The following is a 22,522-nucleotide window of genomic DNA, read 5'->3' on the forward strand; positions in this document are numbered from 1 at the left end:
TCTTTTTTCTCTTTATTAGGGAAAAACAGATACAGACACAATTATTAGCAAGAGTAAATTAAAATAATTCTATAAGACAGTAAGATTGACAGTAGATCAAATAGTTTCTAATTTTTTTTCCTGGGATTCATTCATTGCAGCGTTTGTACACACTATAGCAGATGACATCTTGCATCCGTTTGGAATTTTACCCCTAGTTTCAACCCAATGCACTAGAACTAGATCTCTATCCAAATACTCAATTATTTTCCATGGGAAAGCTTCTAAAATAGGAGTCATTGATTTTAATCTATAGGCAAGCCATAAAATCAATGACTTGGACTGAATATGGTGATGATGACGAGATTTATAACTAGCTACGTAACTCATCTAGCTTGATCTTAATCTTTGAGCAAAATCCAAATGCATCTTGTTGGTTGAAATAACATATATTTATATTGTCAAAATATAGTTTTAATTAACAAAATAATAACTGTTTTGCTTTAACTAAAGATTAACTAGGGCACATTTTTATCGTCCATTTTAAGTTGTTATTTTTTAAATTTATTTATTTTCGTATCCCAAAAGTGGACGTCATTCGTGCGTGCGTTGCGTGAAACATTGTATGACTTGATCCAAATTTTTACAGACTTATTTTAATATTGTAAAGAGAAACAGTTTAATATTTTTTGATTTACGTATTAGTGGTACGTATTTCTAAATTCAAAGATCATCGTACTTTAAATCATGTGCCATACAATCTCGCCCATATCTATGTGAGATTGACTTACTATTCCTACCAACTCCAACCATGATATATGACGACATCAGACTTCAATCACAATCTCATCAGATATTCTCGTCAGCCGCCGAATCGACTACCGCTTCCTGTTGTGCGTTAGGCAATAACATTGGTGCCTTTTTAGACGCCATTTTAGATTGTCTTTGGACCATATCGGAGTATTTAAGACAGGATGTGACCATTTCTTGTCCGAACTAAACTGTCGCGGATAGCCGCATGCGGACGACCATTTTTTTATTTATTAAATTTTCATCCACCTGTATATACGTTTTCTTTTTTTTATTAAAGTAGAGACATAGACCATAGCACCAAAGAGTATTTTTTTTTAGTGATTCCTATTTCTATCTGGCCGAAAATAATTTCAAACTTTTCTTTCGCATGAAAACTTTTTTTTCGAATGAAATCCCAATATCTACATTCTTAATTTAAAACTCCCTAAACAACTAATTGCGAATTTGAATAAAAAAGGAAAACGAAACCACTGCTCCGTTCCCTTAGGAAACATATTGCCGAATTTCCATACTTATAATCTTACAAACAAATTTACGAAGGAAATATGTAAATTCGTTGGAGAAAAAGAATTTTCGCCTATGCTTAAGTGAGAGGTGCGAATCCTTCAAAGATTTTCTTTGAATGAATATTTTAGGAACCCTGTGGTTTTTTTTAATGTTTATTTATGTTGGGGTGTCGCTGGGGTTAATATTAATGAATTGGCAAGGGTGTTTCGATTGTAAGTTTAGTGTAGTGATCGAAAACAACCGATATTATGATGATAAAAGAGGGGTTGGAATTTTTGAAGAATTTGTTTGCCAAGTTTTATAAAAACCAAAAAAATATAAAAAAATGAGTCTTCTGTACAAATTCGTAGGTATATAAATCATTCGTTACGTTACGAAAATTATAAAAAAATATATCGTAACAAAACGGACACATCTTGCAATATTTTGGGGACACATCTGGAGACCCTGCAGGGCTACTACGAAACTCGAAACTCGAAGTTCGTATCGTACCGTCCCTCTCGCTCTCGAATTAAATAATATAAGTGTCAGAGGGACCGCACGACACGAACTTCGAGTTTCGAGTGTCGTAGTAGCCCTGCTGTTTTTACAGCTCGGAACCATGGACTGAGTCTACCTCCTAAATTTTGTTGAAATCGGAGAGATAAACTCAGGGTACAACTTTAAAATGCCCACATACCTACCGAAACCGAAGCATCTAAATTACACGTACGCTTCACAATTCAAAATGGTATTTAAATGTGTTTTGCGTGTTTGTTGATTCCTATACTAAATCAAAATGGTTTCATTTCATCTTTAGAATATTAACCCCTCAGAACCCATTGACGACATACAATATACCTGGCCAATAAATATAAGTACATAAATCTAAATTTCCATAAACGTCAGTAAGTAAAATGCAAAATTGTAATATATTAAATGAACAGTGATTTTTGAGAGGTAATAAGACAATATCTTCATCTTCAACCAAAACTAACTTCCTAAACCCGAAAAATAATAAGAAAATGTCAAAAAATATTCATAGTTTGTATTACACGGATCTCAGGCCATCAGATCAAGTGACGGCATATCAACGAGATCTGACATAACAAATGATGGTACAACCCTAACCATTATAACTTGACCCACCAATCAGGAACCGGCAGAGCAGCCATCACACTTTCACTTGTCCATGAAATTTCAACCTTAATTTACAGTAAATAAGTCCCTTTTGTGTTGAAGCGTGTAACTCCAAAACTGGCCTAGGGTTGTCACTCTTGTATTGTACGTGTAAGAGGTATGGTAAAGTGGTTGGATGGGTCTAGTTATGTTGGACGTTTGAGTCTCTTTTAAACAAGGGACTTAGGCAAACGCCGGCGAGCCAAATCTGCCGCTGGCTGTTATGATTTTTTTATTCGGAACTATTTTATGAGGTGACATGACGTTTTTAACCGGCCTCGGAAAAGGGGGATTGTAATAATGTAATTTTGTCAGTCATGGAAAGGAAATGTAAAAGTGGCCAGTGCGTTTAAAAAATAGTAAGTACATTGACGATATTGATTTTGTAAAAAAAAGCTTTTTTAATCATACCTACTGTAACTTTTAAATGTAAAAAATGTGAATTAACAGATGTCATGTTGCAAAATACCTGTACGTGTAGGGTTCAGAGTGCACTCCTTAGCTTTAATATTAATTCACGCTCTAAATTGCAAATTTAGTGACTTTTAAAACTCCGGTGTTTGTTTATCAAATAATTTTGGCATTTTGCTGTGTTGACAACAACTGATAAATTTAAGAGCTGAGAGCTTAGTTCACAGATAGAGTACAGATTAAAAAAATGTATTAGGTAAATATTAGACCCTGCTTGAGATACACGTCGAAAGTTAAATCTTCATACCGTATATTCGTACAACGTGTCTCTTCTAGACAAAGATGAACAAAACGTATTGATTATGGTATTTCTAACCTATGTAAGTACAAAGCCTTATACCAAACGGCACAGTATTAACGGAGAAATGACTGATTTATTATTTAATACACCGGAACAACCTGTACGTAGTTTAGATACAGTACGTAATATAAAAAAGTAAAATATTTTGTTAATATTCATCTGGTCAAATAATTTATAATTATAATATTAGAACATTCCTGAGAAGGAACTCTACTCTGAGGGGCTACTACGAAACTCGCAAATCGAAGTTCGTATCGCACCGTCCCTTTCACACGCGTATTAAATGACATGGATTTCGGTTAGTGTCCTAAGAGTTAGAGACGCGTTGTATTGTATACCAGAAGATTTTTACTTGCTTTTAAAAAAGTTACGATATCTGCGTTTAGCAAATCACTTCCATTTAACTCTGAGTAAGCCCTCTGGCATATCGAGGTTGCATATTGTTGTTTTATGACCATTTTCTTGGGAATGTGCCTTCGTTCGCATACTTATATGCGATAAAATAAACACTTAATTAAAAATCTAAGCATGTACCGCTACCGTCCATCCACTCGGTATGGCCGGCGTGTTCTATTTTTGAAATGTGCAGTAACGGTCGCGGGCGCGTGATCGCGTTACGATTTGAATTTTGACGTTCGGTGAAATTCGTACTGGGTACCGACCGACCAATCAGGATCCAGGAAAGTCGATTTAAATAAGTTTCTCTTTTTTAAATTTATAATAGTTGTCGCAATTTTATTCGGGGAATTTGCAAGCTGCTCTACATTTTTAGTTCCCTTGTTCTTCGATAGATGGCGCTGGCGACGAGTTACAACGCGCTATCGTTTGGCTGACGTACTTACGTTGGGTGGATCGCGTTATGTTGAGATGTTAACTTTGCGCAGAGGCAATATCGTAACCAATGAGGTTAATCCGAGGTGCGATTATTGCTAGTTGAAAACTTTACCAATACCCCGCCGTGTGGACGTGAAATACCGTCCGCTATGGCAATTTTTGAATGGCCGTTAAGGCCTCAAAATATCAATGCAAATTAACTACTTGCATCTGTGACTCAAGTCACGAGCTCTAAGTTTACTACGTGCATTATTAAACCTGGGCGACCGAGCTTTGCTCGGGGTGAAACTCGTTACAAGCGTTTTCCCTGAGATAAGACCAAGCTAAATCGATTTTTCATCCCCGAAAACCCCTACGTACCACATCGAAATCGTTGGAGCCGTTTCCGAGATCCCCGGAATAAATATATTTATATATACGAGTATACAAGAATTGCTCATTTAAAGGTATTATTAGATAGATAGATTACATAGATAGGTAGAGCCACATTATTATTGCATATTATTATTGCGTATTAATATTGCGTAGACGCAGAGTTCGTATAAAAAAGTAAACTCGACAGTAAATGTACCTACTTGACTGTGAGGGAGGTTGCCTGGAAGGGATCTCTCTGAAGCGATATTGCCGTGGAAAATTATCTCCTCCCTTGTTAAAAGTACTCGTAGTGCTGATTCGCGGTACTTATGCACAAGGCAGATAGACGGATTTGCACTTTCAAAAATAATTGGTCGCCAATTGAGTATATTTTGATACTCCTTTAGCAGTCAACTCTTGCGCAAGGCCGTCTACCAAATAAACATGACGTAATAAAACCACGATATTCAATGAATTACCCAGTTATGTAACAATAAAAAGTAATCCATTTGCCGCCTCATTGCAGATGGCGATTTATGCCTTACTGGCTGGCGCCATGACTGTATAATAATGCAACTGTACTTCCACTATTCAAGCATTTCCTGTCAAATTATACGAAGCATTGTCGAGTTGAAAGACTTCAAAAATGTTTGCGATTTTGCCATGCGCATTTAATTAAGTATTTATTTTTCAAAAAAATAACAAATATGTAGTAGACTTGCTTTGTAGTTGTCTATATTCGCAATTTAACCTATGAAACTCGAATGGCTACTATTTTATTTTGACTAGTGTAATAAATGCATATTAAAAGACCTTACGAAACATAGTACCTACAAACGACATTGCAAGTTGATTTCAAACCTTGTAATTATGAAAAAATTGTATTAAAAACAGGGAAGGCTAAAATAAGGATTAAACTTAACTTAAAATTGTATACATTAATATAAAGTTTACAAATATGTAAGTAGCATAATGCTGAGTCAGCGGCCGCTTCACTTTTGCGGGGACATAAAAAATCGTGTATTTTATTTTTTGTGTTTTTGTTTTGCTGTTTATTGTTTTTTATTTTTTATTTTGCTCTATTTGTTGTGTTTGTGAAATAAATGTCTTCTTTCTTTCTTGCTTTCTTTACACATTTATTTTATTAAGTTTTCCAACAAGTTTAGTTTATATTTAAGTTTTATTTGCGTTTTTATTGTTATTTTGCTTTTTCTTTATTTATGTATTAAATGACTATACATACAAAAACTAAGAACTTTATTTATATTCAGTGTGAAATAACTGAGAATCCATTACAGCCGGATTCTCGGCCGGTGCCGGAACGTTGCCGGGACGGTTGTCGCTAAACAAATTGCAACTCTGATATTCGGAGCACGGGCCAATCCACTGAGAGAAAGGGTGTAAGATCGAATTGTACTTTTTTAGTGTTTTTTTTTGTTTATATGCCGCACTCCTAGGTCAAGAGTAATATTTCATTTTGATTTAGACAATTCAGTTTCTGGAAGGTTTTAATTGAAGTGTTGGATTATTATTTATTTATTTGTTATTTAAAAATTACAGCATTACAGTTAAAACACATAATGCGCTGTAAAATTTAAATTACACATTATTATTTACATTACATCATTTATATTATTATTATTATACAAAAAAAATACAAACAAAAAATAATAATTAGAGATCTAGAAATGCGTACCTATGTCCTACTGTTGGGAAGAGTCTCTTGTATTCTACTTATCTATACGGCTATGTATGTGTATGAGGTAAAAAATGCTAAAAACAATAGAGTGTTTAATGTTCTTGTTTTTTTCCGGTGTTACGAATAGGTTTGAATGGATTTTATCACTCTATTTTTTTTATTAAATAGCACTTGACTTAGTAGGTATTTTGGGCTTTTTTACGTTTAAAAAAAAACACAAAAATAATAATAAAAAAAACTATTATTCCTTCGCACAAAAATAATAAAAATATATATATCCTTTTAACCCTCCGCCCGCTAGGGTTGGATGAAAAACGACGCTCCAGAAATTAAGTCCCGCCGTGAAAAATGGTCTCCTCGGACATTGTTGATACTTACAGCGGGCTATTACGACGTGCAAACTGTTGGAGGTCACGGAAAGTATCAAGATTCTTAGTGATGGATGATGCGGAGTTTAGATGCATGTACTGTTTAAAAATAAAACTGCAATTTTAAATGCAATTGGCGAGGTGTATCGCGTGTATGTATGTGTGTGAGTGTGTAGGTATGTATGTAACTTCTTTATTGCACATAAAAAATCGCTTTTGTGTTATGATGCAAAACTGTTTTTTTTTACTAAGACCATACTAAGATCGTTTTAGCAGAATTTCCTTTACCAACCTTAGGGTTCAACGTCTGTTGTAAGGATTAAAAAAAAAAAAAATTTTCACTGACAGGTTAGTGTGACATTCAGCGTTATTGTTATTTTTCTGATTTAGAATCTGTCAATAAAACGGTAAAGCACACTAGTATAATCGACCTATACTAGAAGTAATATGCTAGAAAATCAAATCATGCACAAATTTATTTCATCACCTAGTGTTTGATAATTAATATCAACTTTAATTTTTTAAGAAACTTAAGTTATCAATGTGAATCATGACGTGGTACTTTTAGTTCTATCTGAAAGGTGTATCGTACAAAAAATGAATACAGTTGACCTTTTGTCCTACCTGATCGCCAATAACGCACAAAATATTTGAAATTCTACACTCGCGATCGTATCTGTGGCAATTTTTGGAAATTTATGACTTAATCGACTCTACCTAGAGACGCGTGAATAGGAGAGCCGATTTTTACAACCTTTAAAAGTGTTAAATCATTTTACCGTTTGTTTTATTGGTGATTAGTTCTCACTGAAGCGATAAATTTTGAGTGTTTTGACAAAACATGGTGTCAGCAATTTATGGGTGGCAGTGGGTGGGTTAAGTTTCAGCACAGTCGGACAGCTGAACTGTCGAAGAAATCTTTCTATCTTATAGGATATGTTATACTATTGGAGTAAGAAAGATGTGAAGATTTTTAATGTTTTTGAACGTTGAAATACTTTCTGATGTTGACAAAATAAGTTAAAGGTAAAAAAATCGGCCAAGTTTTTTTCTGAACTTTTTAAAATTATATGTCCATGGGAAGAAATAAATGAAAGCTCTAATTAGTTAGAGCTTAATATTTTCACTGGTCGAGTTGGTTGTGAACTTGAATATTTGATATTAATTTCAACTCGATAGCCCCCACAAGTTTCAGAGAAAAGGAGCCTTGACAGACATAAAGGCAACAAAATGTCCTGTTTAAATTAATATTAAAATCCACATCATCCATCATGCAGTAATTTGCAGGGCACAGGCCTCCTCTCGTAATGTGGGCAGTAACGCAGGCCCAGTGCGGATTGGGAACTTCACACACACCGTTGAATTGCTTCGCAGGTTTGTGTGCAGGTTTCCTCACGATGTTTTCTTTCACCGTAAAGCTTGTGGTAAATTTCAAATGTAATTCCGCACATGAATTTCGAACAAGTTCCGCTTATTTTTAGTTATGACTCAAACTAAATAAAAAAATAATCAATTTAAACTAAAGACCTTTAAACATGGTAACCATTCATAAAAAACTAATGACACTTTACACCTGCGTTTATAACCAACCTTTCTAGAAAGCCTCAAAACAAAAAAACTTTTATAGCAACCCACAAAACCAAGTGCTAATATTAATAAATTATATAAAACAAACACACGATTAAGCTATAAAAATGCTACTGTTTTTTGACACCCTTCCCCGAACATATAAAAGGCCACAACGATTTGTTTATATCGCATTAACAAGAAAAAACGTTAATAAAGTAATAAAAAACCCAAAAAGGACGGGCGGGAATAATTTTGCTATTAATATTCAATTTTACCCCAAACTTCTGGCTTCAAAGAAAAATCTAAGATGAAGATCTAAAAAGTATCTGCTTACGTAATTTCTCGGTAGGCATTTGAAGGGTTGGGCAAATTATGAGCGTGTGTGAGTGAGTTTTTGATGCGTGAGTGACGTAATTATGTGAAGGGTAACACTTCAAATACGTACGCGCTTATACTGAGAATGTGTATTTTAACCGACTTCAAAAAAGGTGGAGGTTCTACGTTCCATTGTTTGTATTTTTAAAGTGTGTTCACCGATTACTCAATTGTAGACCGATTTTCAAATTATTTTTTACTTTAAGTGGATTGTTTAGTGCCAAAGTTAGGAGGTTTAAACTGACCTTGCGCGCAATAAGTTTTCCTTTTGAATTGTGCTGAATCATCTTATATAAATAATCATGAACTTCTTAAATAATAAGTCAAGGGACCATAAAAAATTGCAAGAAATATAATGTAAGTATTATTTAAAAAATACAGTCATGTATATTGAAAATACAAACTGAAATATAGATGCACAGAAAAACCAGAAAAATAAGACCAGCACTGGGAATCGAACCCCGGTCCTCGGTATTCCGTACCGCGTGCTATACCGCTACACCACTGCTGGTCAACGGTACAGACACGATTTTCCGACCGTAATGACCGTGATGATGGGATGACCGTAAAAGTAAAAATTTGGAATTGAAATAAAAAATACAAAAAGATTCCAAAATATCAATCTTAATTTACAGTCATGTATATATTTTTTTTGCTGACCGATTATTGCATAACTAAACTAGTCATCAGAGCTCCATTCGAACATAACTCAATTATCACGTCAGTCCGACCACTGAATTAAGTGTAACTAAATAAAAGCTTATCAAAATATAGCTAACCTCACTGTAGCCTTATCTATATCTAACAAAAAAAAAATGCGGGTAGTTGTGCGCCGGTGTTAGTTTCGTCGGGCAGTCGCGCGAGCAGAGCGGTGGCGCGTAGTGTGCGTGTCGCGGCAGCCGCCGAGTCGCGTGCTCCTGAGAAGAAGGGCTACGAAATAGCTAAACTCGGTTTAAGATGTGAGTTATCCGTTACAATATCATTTAATATTATCTATATCTACTCAAGTGATCATTAAATCTGTAACTAAAATAAACCCATTTTCAACAAAACGTTTGGTCTTCTCTAATTGTCATTAAATAAGTAGATCTTATTATTGTGTAGGATGTTAACGTTTAGATCTAAGTCGGATTAAGTATTTGGTCGGCTTTATGAATGGTGTAGGTGTTATGACATGATTGTTAGTCAAGGTGTAGGTTTAAATGAGGTTATGTGTGTAGGTTTTATTTTGTTGTCATTTCTGACGATTCCATATCTTAAGTGGCTGAGGGAAATTCTGGTCTTTTTTAAAAAAACAGTACGTTTACGTTTTAAGTTTTTATTTTCACTTACTGCATCGTGTTAGAAAGTTATGTTCATCATTTGTCCATTCATAAATAATCATCATCATCATCATCATCGGCCTATATTATTTAGTCCACTGCTGAACATAGGCCTCTCCAGTTGCACGCCACTGAGCACGATCCTCGGCCAGTCTCATCCAGTTCTTGCCAGCTAACCTGCGAAGATCATTGCTCCACCTAGTCTGAGGGCGTCCCACGCTACGCTTGCCGATTCGCGGTCTCCACTCAAGAACTCGTTTGCCCCAGCGGTTATCGGTTCTTCGGCTGATATGGCCGGCCCACTGCCACTTCAGTTTGCTTATCCGGTGAGCTATGTCGATGACTTTAGTTCTGTGTCGGATCTCCTCGTTCCGAATTCGAATTCATTCACAACTACGATTAAAAATAAAACTTTGAAAAAGTAAACTGTAATATTAGGTACAAACATCTGTACAGATCGATTCACAAGAGCTGGCACGAATGGTTTGAACGAAAGTAATGTCACTTAGATATTTTGGTTGGAAAATAACAGATGCATGACATTATCATATTTGTGTGAAGTGTATTCAAATACATAGATGCTTTCATTCACTCATTCAATCCATTCGTGCCAGCTCTTGTGAATCGACCTGTATATCATTTGTTTCCACGTCACTGACAAGATATTATTATTATCTAGCCTGGATTGATGTCCCAGTGATGGGCCTCCCCCCGTGTCCTCCATTTCTCCCGATCTAAAGCAGCCTGAGCCATCTCCGTCTGGGTCTACCCCGCCGTCGCCCTCCGTCCAGTGGCACCCACTCATGTCACCGCAGTGGATGTACCTATTCGGCTCACGTGCTCAGCAATACCAATATCGACAATTATTGTTCTATTTAGAACGCAACACCATGTTCCAGATTCAGTCAACAACAACACAATAGTTATCATTCGAAAATAACAATGAAACAACTCAAAAACCATCAAATCACATATTCCCTAATGACAGCTCAAGCAAAGCGCCGGCGCAGGTAGCCTACGCCGATTTATTGCATAAGCGCCGCTTCGGAGAGCGAGGGAAAGGTTAGTGTGGATATGGCTGTAGTTTGGCTAGTTCCCGTTGATTCGCCTGTTGCTTAGCTTCTTATCTCTAGGACATTTTGCTAAATAAGTATATCGTTATTCCTCGTTTACGTCGTTTATGCGACAGCTAGTTGACGAATCTGTTAATATAAAAAAGACGCCTCGATCGGTGTGCCAATAGAATTAAAATTTGTTCAATCTCCCATAAATTTTTGCTTGCGCGGACAATAATCGAGTCAATACAGTTATCACGTTCTCTCATAATGCAGCGTATACTTCGTTTTTTGTAGCATTACAAAAAGGGTAAACAATCTTGACGAGTCTGTTTATTGAAAAACGTTTAAAAAAAACAGTACCTAACTATGACTCATGATACCAAAAGTCTTATATAGTTTTTTAAAACGAGGCTCCTTACTGATGTCATAAATGCGAAAGTAACTACGTGTGTTTGTATAATTTGTTATACTTTTACGCTAAAGTACTTCAGCTTATTAATAGTTTTTATCCCGGAAAATTGTGTAGTTCCCGCGGGATAGCGATAAAAAGTTCTTCGCCCACGAAGTCACGGACAAAAACATAAATGAGAAACTATTTTCATTTCATAAATTTAGGTAGGTGGATCCATACTAATCCATTGTCCTATTATAACTATCATAACCCCAACAACACATACAACAGCATGTGGTCTTTGTTTATCCATAACTGCATAAAGTAGGACAAAAAATATCCTATTGATACCCATTATTTGGTGGTTTTATGACTTTCAATGTATGAGAACGGTATATCTGTTTTATGACGTTTTATTTCTGTAGATTTTTAAATGTTGTGAAACTATTTTAATACAATATTATGAAAATCAACCAAAAACAATATAATAGCAAATAGAAACGGTAGTGTAAAAGCATACTTATTTTATTTACTCTATTAGTAGTACGTATATTTATTTTAGATGATTTTAAATCAAAACGTTTTCAGCAAATTTTTAACATTCCTGTCAGTTTAAAAATTTGAGCGTTCACACCAAAATTTTATCGATGGAAGTAATTATTTTAAATTACCTAGCTATTAAATCTAAACCAAATAAAAGAGAGTATAATCGGTCGAGAACACTTAAGGTTTATATTTAAAAATACGCATATTGTATTATATATGTCGTGCGTAGTGCGCAACATATTTTAGCTTCTACTAATTTCTTGCATTAAATATGATTGATTGCCCTGTCGTGCGTAGTGCGCAACAAGATTTTAGCTTCTACTAATTTTCTTGCATTAAATATGATTGATTGAACATACTTTTCATTAAGTACCTAGTTCAGATTTATTTCACAAACGCACAGTCAACAAGAAAAAAATACACTAGACATCGTTGTTTGGAAGATAATAATATTTTCTTCATATTTTAAAATCTCCGTGACAGTTGTCCCCCGCGTTGCTGCAATGATTAACGAGGGCTCGAATTAAAACGAGAGCGATAATGCTATCTCGCTTATTTACGGGCGGAGGCCTAGTATTTTTTTAATTTTTAAATTGTTTTTCTTTGGCGTTTAGTGTTGACGTTAATACAGTTTACGCTATGTTTGTAATGGTGTACTACGAATATAGCTATTATGAGACAAATATAAGAAATTAAAAGAAAGTAGAGAATTGCCAGTGATGATGATGACATCAGGCTTGAGAGGTTCTTGACTGAAGGCGTCTTGGTAAAGCTCACTCAGAGCAACGAGCTATGGAAGAAGCTGAACTCGGAGTTTCTTTGCGCTATACAATCCGAAATAGGTACGGAAATTTGCCGAAGAACTAAAGTCCGTCGTAACTTGAAGAATATGAAAGTTGACAATAGAGAGCGCTGGCTACGACATTTACGGGACTCTGCGTTCTATTCTAAAACCAGACACGGCCTGGACCTAATTGATGTAGAGTCAGCATTAAAAGTAGCTTTCGCACTTTACAAATTTTATACACAACACTTTATACACTTTCGTACTTTCTCGTTTTACAGCCACGTACTAAACGCCCGAAACTAAGAACAATTGTCAATGTGTTAATGCGACAGAGTAAAAAACCAAATTTCCGAATCAAATAAAATTAAAGATAGTCCACAATTGTAATACTAGTGCTATACTGATGTTAGGCCCGCTATAAATACGGGCGTATTAAAAACCTTAAAAATTATTCCCCTATTTAAATTGCCAAACATTATCACCTTTTCTATTAAAAATGTTGAAAAAACTTTGTGCAGTTAAAAGTGAACTGCGCCCAGGGGCGTATTTCAGACGCGACCAAATTTCTTGGAGATTTATTTGAATAAATTATTTTCCACCTGCACTGAAGGGTTGCCGGAATTTACTGCTTATTGCTGATTTTTTAAAGTAGGTACTTAATTTTAGAGAGAGTCGAAAAACGACAGAAAGGTTTTAAGCTTAAAAAACAACAATCATGACACTTAACTTCGTTCTTAATTTCAAATTCAAAACAGCATTTGACGTTCTTTTTTTGAATTTCGAAAACTAAGGCCTTTTTTCTGGGCATTTGATAATATTTCGGCCAGTAGTTTTATCGGATAATTCTTTTCCGGTTTAAGTATGCGTTTCGCTTACCTCAAGTACTAAACTGGGAAAAGGGAAGAAATGTGGAGCTCTCTCCTATAGCAAATAGCACTTCCTCTAGTAGTCAGGTGGGAGAGTTCTGGAGGAGCCGCCATCACGATTGACGTATCGTACATACGATTGATGAAATGATTTACGTCATCTCATCATCAATCCATACTATCCAAACTAATGCACAGTTTCCGAGGGAACAGCACGCGATAACCGAATTCAACGCGGGCGAAGCCACGGGAAAAAGCTATTTTAAAAGTAAGCCTGATTTCGTATGGACTTTTGGTCAAGTTTGTATGAAATATCTTTCGACAATTTAATGGGACGTGACAAGTTTTTCTTAAATAATAAACTTCATTGCAAATTCGGCGAGCATTATGTATTAGCTTATCTTCAATCACACATTATTTTACCGTCTTCCGATGACTCGCCGAGAACAAAAGGAAAATTTTGATATAAACATTAAACTTTACGATTCCCTTGAAGATGATGTCATCGCAAAGAAACTCAACAGGAAATAGTTCACTTGAAGACTTCAAACAATAGCAATAAAATCCTCAACGACAATGAACTTTAGAACATGAATAATGCCACAAAACGCATTTTAAAAAGTTTAAAACGAAAAAAAAACTGGCCAGAAAGAAATAAGTCCAAAAGGCCAGCGCACTCGTTCGAATTTCAATATTCGGACGCTCCGCCGTAAGACCATTTGAAATAGGGAGCGTGATTGGTGATTTCGAATTTGGGATTCCGCGTGCGACCGTTGATAGATCGGTGATGGCCGACCGAGTCGGAACATTTCGTTCAAAGCTCGTTTGACCAGAAAAATCGGAGTACGTGGTGTTCAGAACATATTGAAACCGAGGGGCATGCGACAAAGAGTTACTGCATAAAGTATTTGAAAGCAAAAAGGTATTTTTCGCGAAGGCGCTTCCGTATGGATCGGGGAATCGTCAAAGTGACGTTCGCTCGGGTTTATTAGCCTTTTCATGCACTGAAAAAAATGGTATGTTGAATTTACCAAATTAACAAAGGTTGGCTGAATTACATGGAAACTATGATAAATATAACAAAAATTCGCTATTGAATTTACAAACCTAAAAAGGTTGAGGGCGGTACCAGAGTTTTGATGTAAACTAACAAAACTATTTGTACAATTTACAAAACAAACCTCAACAATTTAGTTTGGTTGATTTAATCATAAAAATATGTTAAATATAACAAGACCTCGCGATTGGACTTACAAAACTAATAAGGTTGAGGTCAAAAAATAGTTCCTACCAGAGTGCATGGTGTAAATTAACAAAGAGTATTGTACATTTTACAAAACACATCTCAAAAATTTGGTTTGGTTGAATTGATCATAAAAGTATGATAAATATAACAAGACCTCGCGATTGGACTTACAAAACTAAAAAGGTTGAGGTCAAAACATATTCTCTACAAGAGTTCATGGTGTAAATTATCAAAAAGTATTGTACATTTTACAAAACAAATTTCAACAATTTGCTTTGGTTGATTTTATCATAAATATATGATAAATATAATAAGACCTCGCGGTTGAAGTTACAAAACTAAAAAGGTTGAGGTCAAAATATAGTTCCTACCAGAGTGCATGGTGTAAATTAACAAAGAGTATTGTAGATTTTACAAAACACATTTCAACAATTAGGTTTGGTTGATTTTATCATAAAAATAAGATAAATATAACAAGACCTCGTGGTTGAACTTACAAAACTAAAAAGGTTGTAGTGAAAATAAAGTTCCTATCAGAGTGCATGGTGTAAATTACCTAAGAGTTATGTATATTTTATAAAACACATCTCAACAATTTGGTTTGGTTGAATTGACCATAAAAATATGATAAATATAACAAGACCTCGTGGTTGAACTAACAAAACTAATAAGGTTGAGGTCATAATATAGTCCCTACCAGAGTGCATGGTGTAAATTAAAAAAGAATTATAATACATTTTACAAAACACATCTCAACAATTTGGTTTGGTTGATCTTATCATAAAAATATGATAAAAATAACAAGACCTCGCGGTTGAACTAGCAAAACTAAAAAAGTTGAGGTCATCGTGTAATAGTAACTACCCGAGTTTCTTGGTTTAAGTTAAGAAAGAATATTGTACATTTTACTGGACGAATCATTGTACATTTAATTGTTGACAGTACTTGCATTGTCAACTAAACTACATTACCGTACCAAATTTTAAGTCGACTCCATTAGCCGTTGAGGAGGTCCGGCCTACGGAGACGATCTCGATCTCGATCGAGATACTACCAGATTATTGTATTGTCACTAGATTTACATAAGTATGCCAAATTTGAAGTCAATCAGTCAGTACTGGACGTGCGTCAAATTTAACTTGCAAGATTTGACCCGTTCATATGTACATACATACTTACATAGCAAGTTAAATAAAAGCTTGTAAGTAATAGTAGATTGATAAGCAAGGGTTTTAAGTGATCAAGTGTTTGGAGGTAAGTATTAGGCATTAAAATCTCCTTGTTTACCAGTTCGTGCATACCAAGGAGCACCATTCGATTTTTTAATTTACTTACATCCCTAAAGATGTAAATCGAATTTACAACACGGATTTCAAGTTAAATGCTACCTACTTTCAGAGCTTAGGTACGTGATGAAAAATGCGTTTCTTTTCACTTGTGATTCCCACCATCAACAATAAACAGACTCGCACCCTGAATACTTTAAAAAACGCAGCGAAGTCATACCGAGGAGGACACGGGCACATGTTATGTCTCTTTTGTGCAAGTATCCTTGTCGCAAGGATATGTAGGTATAAGAGAAATATATTTAATACAGTTTTTCTCAAATGTTTTCAATGTACAGACACCAACTTGCTACAGATTTATTATATGTGTAGAATAGATAAAGATAGATGATGAAAATTTCTAATCATTAACCACAATATTTAAGAACTCTGTCGGGAAACATGTTTAAATGTAAATTAACAAAATGGCTAATGGAGGAATCTTTTTATAGTTTGACACTATCAAATCTAAGGGCGGGGAACAGTATTATTTCAGACATTTTTATTATAACTCGAAAAATAATGGGATTAAAAAAAATGGTTTGTGCAAACAAAACCCGTTCATAATGATATCCCACTTGACCTAGCACACCTAATTTGAAATTTTAAGATCCCTTTCTAGACCCCTGTTAGGTACTTTAAAAAAAAATGAACCCGACAAGAAATTAATATATATATTTGTAATTATTTTCTATAAATGTCTTTTTGTTCCTATTTACAGTCTTTATTTATTTATTAAAATTACAAATAATTAAATTACATGTCAACTAAAAATTAAACTAAGCAAAATAAAATCAACCTATAATATAACCTACAAACTAAGACCTAAAAACTACCATCAACTAGCGTCGTACCCGGCTCAAAGGTGCCCATAATGCCACCCGCATTTCCCCACTGTATGGCCAGCGCCATACATAACACATGTTTCATACATGTTTCTATTTTGAAAATACTTTGGTAAACATCATCTCATCTAATAGTAAAACTGTTCCAAATTTCAAGTCGATAGCATTCTTGTGATTCTGAGTTCCTGAGATAACCGGCTGGGACGAACAACCAGACTTAGTCACACCATAAGGGTTCCTTTTTTATTTACCACTAGCTTTTACCCGCGGCTTTGCTCGCGTGAACCATAAAAATTTCAAAGCGATTAAGCAAGCATGCAAGTGAGTATGTTAGCAAGCGTGTAATTATGCAAGAAATTGTGCAAGCAAGCATGCATTCAAGGCTGCATTCAAGTATGCAAGCAACCATGCACGCAATCAGGAAAGCATGCATACAAGTGAGCATGCAAACAAGCATGTATTCAAGCATGTAAGCAAGCGTATAGGTAAACATGCATGCAAGCATGCAAGCCAAAATGCAAGCAAGCATACTTCCAAATGTGCAAGAAATAGTTCAAGTAAGCATGCATTCAAGGCTACATTCAAGCAGGCAAACATTCATGCAAACAACAGATCAAACAAGCATAATATACTCCCAAAGGCGCAAGCAATAATGCAAGCAAGCATGCAAGTTAATTAGTTTAAATATTTATCACTTCGCACGTGTAAATCATTAAATACGGTGGTTGAATTGACATGGGATTTTACAAAATTCCCGTGGGAATTCCGAAATTTATATCGTGGTCTTCATTGAGGTTGTGTTAAGAAAAACTGTCCAAAATTTAATTAATAAACCCAGCGGTCGTTATTTCGAGATTTCATCCCTATCCCGTGGAAATATCGGGATAAAAGTAGCCTATGTGTTATTCCAGAGTAGGATAAATAACTATTATTAAGTAGGATTTTTGTTCGGAACCCTAAAATGGCCTCCCACATACACATAGACCTGTAAACATAGTCCCATCCTACTGTCCTGCGGAGCAAGAGCGAGCTGCCGCCAGTGTTGCCAAACGCTAGAGACTAAAAGCCCGTATTTTAATATCAAAAATTCGTATGAAATCCGTACAGTTAACTTCGGCTAAATTCCGTATGAAATCCAATATATTATACATTTAGAATTAAAATTAGTAATCCAGCTTTTTCCTCCATTTAAATAAGTCGCAGTATTCTTTTATTGACTAGTAAAATTGGTTACAGTAGTGTTTTTGGTGTTAGGTAAGTGTATTAAAGCTGTTTTTCGGGAACCTTCAAATGTTACTTTGCTGACGAAATTTTTTTCTCTTAAAGTAGACTTAAGTACTTAGTAGGTACCTACTTACTGAAAGTACCTAGTAAGTATTGCATGCATCCTCGGAGGACTAATTCCTCCAAGCATGCATCGAATCATTCGATATTTTGAAAAATATTAGTAAGTATTCTAGCTTTTCCGTATAAAAAATCCGTGTATTAGCTAATTCAGTTCAATTCCGTATAAAAATCCATACTATTCTTGAGTTATCCGTTTTAAACGTACAAAATTCGTAACTATCGTAATATGGCAACTTTAGTTGCGCTGCGCTAGCGTCGCGCGGGCGGGGCCGGGCTCGCCTCACCTCGCGCCTCGCTTTCGTTTTCTTCTCGCTGGCGCGCTCGTTCAGTTCAGTCGTGACGTCAGTTCGGTTAGTTAGTCAGTGAGTCGGTCCTGTTTGCGTTCTCGTCCTATTGTTTGCATTTTGTAATTTATTTCGACTGGTGCGTGGTGGATTTAGTGTGAAACCAGCTATGGAAAGTGATCTCGAAGATGAATTAAGTGTGGGGGTCGCCGAATATTTGAAGGAATGGGGGTTATCTCAATTTACCATAACGAATTTCGAAGGTAAGTACCTAACTGAATCGATATTATAATTATTAGTATCCATATTGTCAATAATAATAATACTTTAGTTGTTATAGTATAAATGAATAGGATTCTATCTCATGGCGAGATGTAAAGCGAGATATCGACCTAGAAATAGTAGAGAATACAAAACGAATTTCAGTAAAATTTACCAGATTCGTTTGATTGGCCTTTAGAATATTAATTGAAAAGAAACTTCGAACAAGTGATAGTTATTAAGTATACGTAAAAAATATCCATGTAATACCTATAGTTTTCCACTACATGATGTAACATCGTATTGTGTTTTGCTATAGGCCTTAAAAGCATCTAAAAGTGCCGTTAAACAACGCGTCATGTTAAGGCTCGGCCGGCACGCCTCGGCAAAAATCACGAGCCATCGCTTATCGGTTTTTCAACACGGATCAAAGGCGCGCGCGCCATCGTCGGCTCGGCATGTGTTTATTATATACGTGAAACAGATGGCATGGCACAAACCGCGCCTCATATTTAGTTCAACAGCTCGCGTTGTTGTGACCCACGCACGACGGGCCGCCGCGTTGCGCCGTGTATCTACGCTTGCGTTCGGATTTTACCGAGCCACATCTACAACACGAACGGCGCAGCTAACGTGGGAGTAGCCTCTATTGCCCAAAGAAAATTAAGCTTCTTAAATGTACTTTAACTTTTTTAGGTTTTGGATGCTGAATAGTGCTAAAAAGTTGCATTTTGTTGAACGTTTTATGAAAAATATATATAAATATAGGTTCAAACCTACTTTTAGCCTTCTACTCTCTTCCAAATTATAAATTTTCAAAACAGTAATTCAAAGAATAACAATTGGCGTAGGTACATTAAAACAAACAGTAAAAATTAACTCGAGTTAGTAATTTTATCATTACTTACGAAGTGTTAGGTACTTACATGTAGGTATCCTCCAAATAATAAAACGAAAATTCATACTCGTACTTTACTTACTATGTAAATGATGTTTTAACTGTGTTGAGTAGGTATATTTTGAATAAGATGACAAAGAAATTTGAGGTAAAAACTTAACTTATGTTTTACGGACTTATGATTTTTTTTTAATCAGCATTACTCCGCGGTTTTTCGAATTTTTGGAAGAGAGTAGAGGGCCAAAAGTGGGTTCAAACATTTTTATTTTTTCATAAACCATTCAACAAATTGCGACTTTTTACTTTTACTATTCAGCATCCGAAATCTAAAAAAGTTAAAATACGCTCCACCCTAGTGTAACTGAACTTAAAAATAATAAGCTAAAAGAATATTATGTACATATAACCTATCTCTTTGTTTTTTTAGAAAACCCGATTTCGTTCAAACTGCTTGACTGCATACAAGCAACTGAACTGAAAGAGCTGATTCCCAATTTTAAGGAAAGAATATTGTTGAACCAACTCCAAAATATTATTCATGTGAGTATTTTTGTCTGTTCTACATTTTTCAAAAAAATAACCTCATGACTCCTCTTTATTACAATACGGAAGTTATTATTGAGCCAGTCTTGCCACATACTCCTACAGTCACCCTCAGCATCATATAATAGTTATATCGTAGCAATTAAAGTGGGCCTATTTTTGACATACCTAATCATAAGATCTTGTGCCCAAATGGTTTTCTAAAAGAGATCGCTTTTAAGCGATACCTATTGTCTGCCCTGAATTTATGTTTATATTAAAAAAGAGCGTTCGTTTTCTAATGTTGTCCCTTTTATAATGTTGTCCCTTTTTAAACGCGCGCTTAACGACCAATGTGTACTTTTCTCTTATACTTACACATGATACAATTTTAATTAATTTTAGTGTAGAATAATAATATAATGCTTTATATAAAATTTCTTGTTACAGACGACAGAATCTGATAAAACTAAGCGTTGATAGTGATTTTTCTGCGCCTAGTACCACGGCCAGCACAAGCAGCAATGAGGTTGCCGACCACGAAAGAGAAATCTCCTGTAAGTTCTTTTGCCTTCATTTTATTAAGCTTAGTACTTCTGTGTCCACCCTAGAAAATCGAATGTGAATAGATTTACGTAGGCATAGATTGTCATAGTATACCCTTTTCACCTCCTCTGCCCTTAGAATTTGCTTCTACGTTTTCGCCACACGGGCAAGAGCAGGATCGCCATTATCATGTTTCTCAATTTTCATCGTTATAAAATTACGCAATTATTGATACTGCTGATACGTTATTCATATAGTATATTATTATAATAGCTAGTTTAAAAAAAAAACCGGACAAGTGCTAGTCGAACACGCGTGGAGAGGGATCCGTGCCTAAGTTTATAAAAAAATCCTGTTACTGTAAATATCATAAACATCTTATATGTTGTCCTATACCTAATCTATAGCTAAAGAACTATTTTCTGTATATTTTTTCCAAGTTTTAGGCCCAGTAGTTTCGAAAATAAGGAGGGGTAATTTTCTCAAAACTTTTCATCTTAAAATTATAAAAAATAGTAGATTGTACACAAAGAACATAAAACGAGCTATTTTATCCAAGACGTTCATGTAGCCACCCGAGCCGGTACGGCGAGGGTGGATAGACACGTCGAGGGAGAAATGGGTTAAATGCCTTTCACTTCGTTGGCGAGGAAATTAAATAGCAACAGTGGAAAAAATTGTTCTCTTACTATGTACATGTTATTTTTCATGCATTACTATATAATTATAAATTTTTAGTTTTATTAATTTATTTTATTTGATTTTATTGATTCTTAGTAGTATATAAATAAAAAAAAATAAAAAAAATAAAGAAACTGTTTGTGGCGGTTGACACCTGATTACCTTTGTCTTAGACGAAGATTTTATTTTATGCACTAGAGCATAAAAAGTCATTTTATGTCGCCTAGATACAGCATAAACACGAACTTTACGAGCATGAGAAGTGAAAAATATTTTTTTATATTTCAGATGTTGGAGACTTCTGCTATTGCGCGGCGATTGGCTTTAAAATATTTCCAGCAGCAGTGAGAGTACATGGTGGTACATGGTAAAAAAGCAGCCTTGTGACTTTTACCCCCTGTTTCACCATCCATTGATTTCAATTTATTTGGCGGATAAATGTGATGCCGTCTCTGTTTGTTTTGTTCGAGTAGGCGGAGACGGCATCACATTTAATTTTATCCGTCAATTATTTGAACCTTATACTGACATAATTTAAAAATAAGTGATCTATTCTAGTGATTGTTGTATTACTGATTGATAAAATAAATTTTATGACATGTACCAAAAATTGGTTTATTTTGCTTTAAACCACCGTTTTTACTATGCCCTTAAGTATATTATATGAAGTGACTGGTAATTCGACGTATTCCTTTTTATTAACTGTTGTTATCTGAGAAAAATAAAACAATTTATTAATGTTCACTTTCTAGAAACTGCTGATTTTTCGATAGCCTACATGACCTTTTTAACTGAAAATGAACCTTACTGAATCTCCCTAAAAAGGAATACGTTGAGTGACCAATAAGCCTGTATATTTTTGAAGTGTTGGTTAAACGGTCTTAAAACATTTTTTTTTTCAGATTCTGTAAACTTTTTTCTTCTACTATATTTTTAGGGTGTGGCGAGGAAAAATCCTCATACTACATAGAATAGCTACGTAGTTTTTTTACTCTCATACCATGTCAGCAATATTGCAGATTGCTACTATGTTTCTAATTTTCAATGATACCACACCCTATTAATATTCTGGAAATCAAAAATGTGTTTGGTAATACGTATCTAAAAAGTTGTGTACATTTTACTAGTATTAGTTGGATAAATTAACCATATTAACACCAGTGAAATGT

At 35.0% G+C, this 22,522-nt stretch overlaps 1 protein-coding gene and 1 non-coding gene across 9 annotated transcripts in view; both read left to right on the forward strand.

The window, feature by feature from the left end:
- The window catches only part of trh (PAS domain-containing protein trachealess), a 270,673-nt gene that overhangs the window by 113,698 nt on the left and 134,453 nt on the right, over nt 1-22,522 (forward strand). The window lies entirely within an intron of this gene.
- LOC141439467 (U4 spliceosomal RNA) lies at nt 4,102-4,240 on the forward strand. Its single transcript, XR_012452592.1, has one exon. It is a non-coding gene; the product is annotated as a U4 spliceosomal RNA (small nuclear RNA).

The sequence above is a fragment of the Choristoneura fumiferana genome, chromosome 20 (genome assembly GCF_025370935.1).
Source record: "Choristoneura fumiferana chromosome 20, NRCan_CFum_1, whole genome shotgun sequence".
In the NCBI taxonomy this organism is placed as follows: Eukaryota; Metazoa; Arthropoda; class Insecta; order Lepidoptera; family Tortricidae; genus Choristoneura; species Choristoneura fumiferana.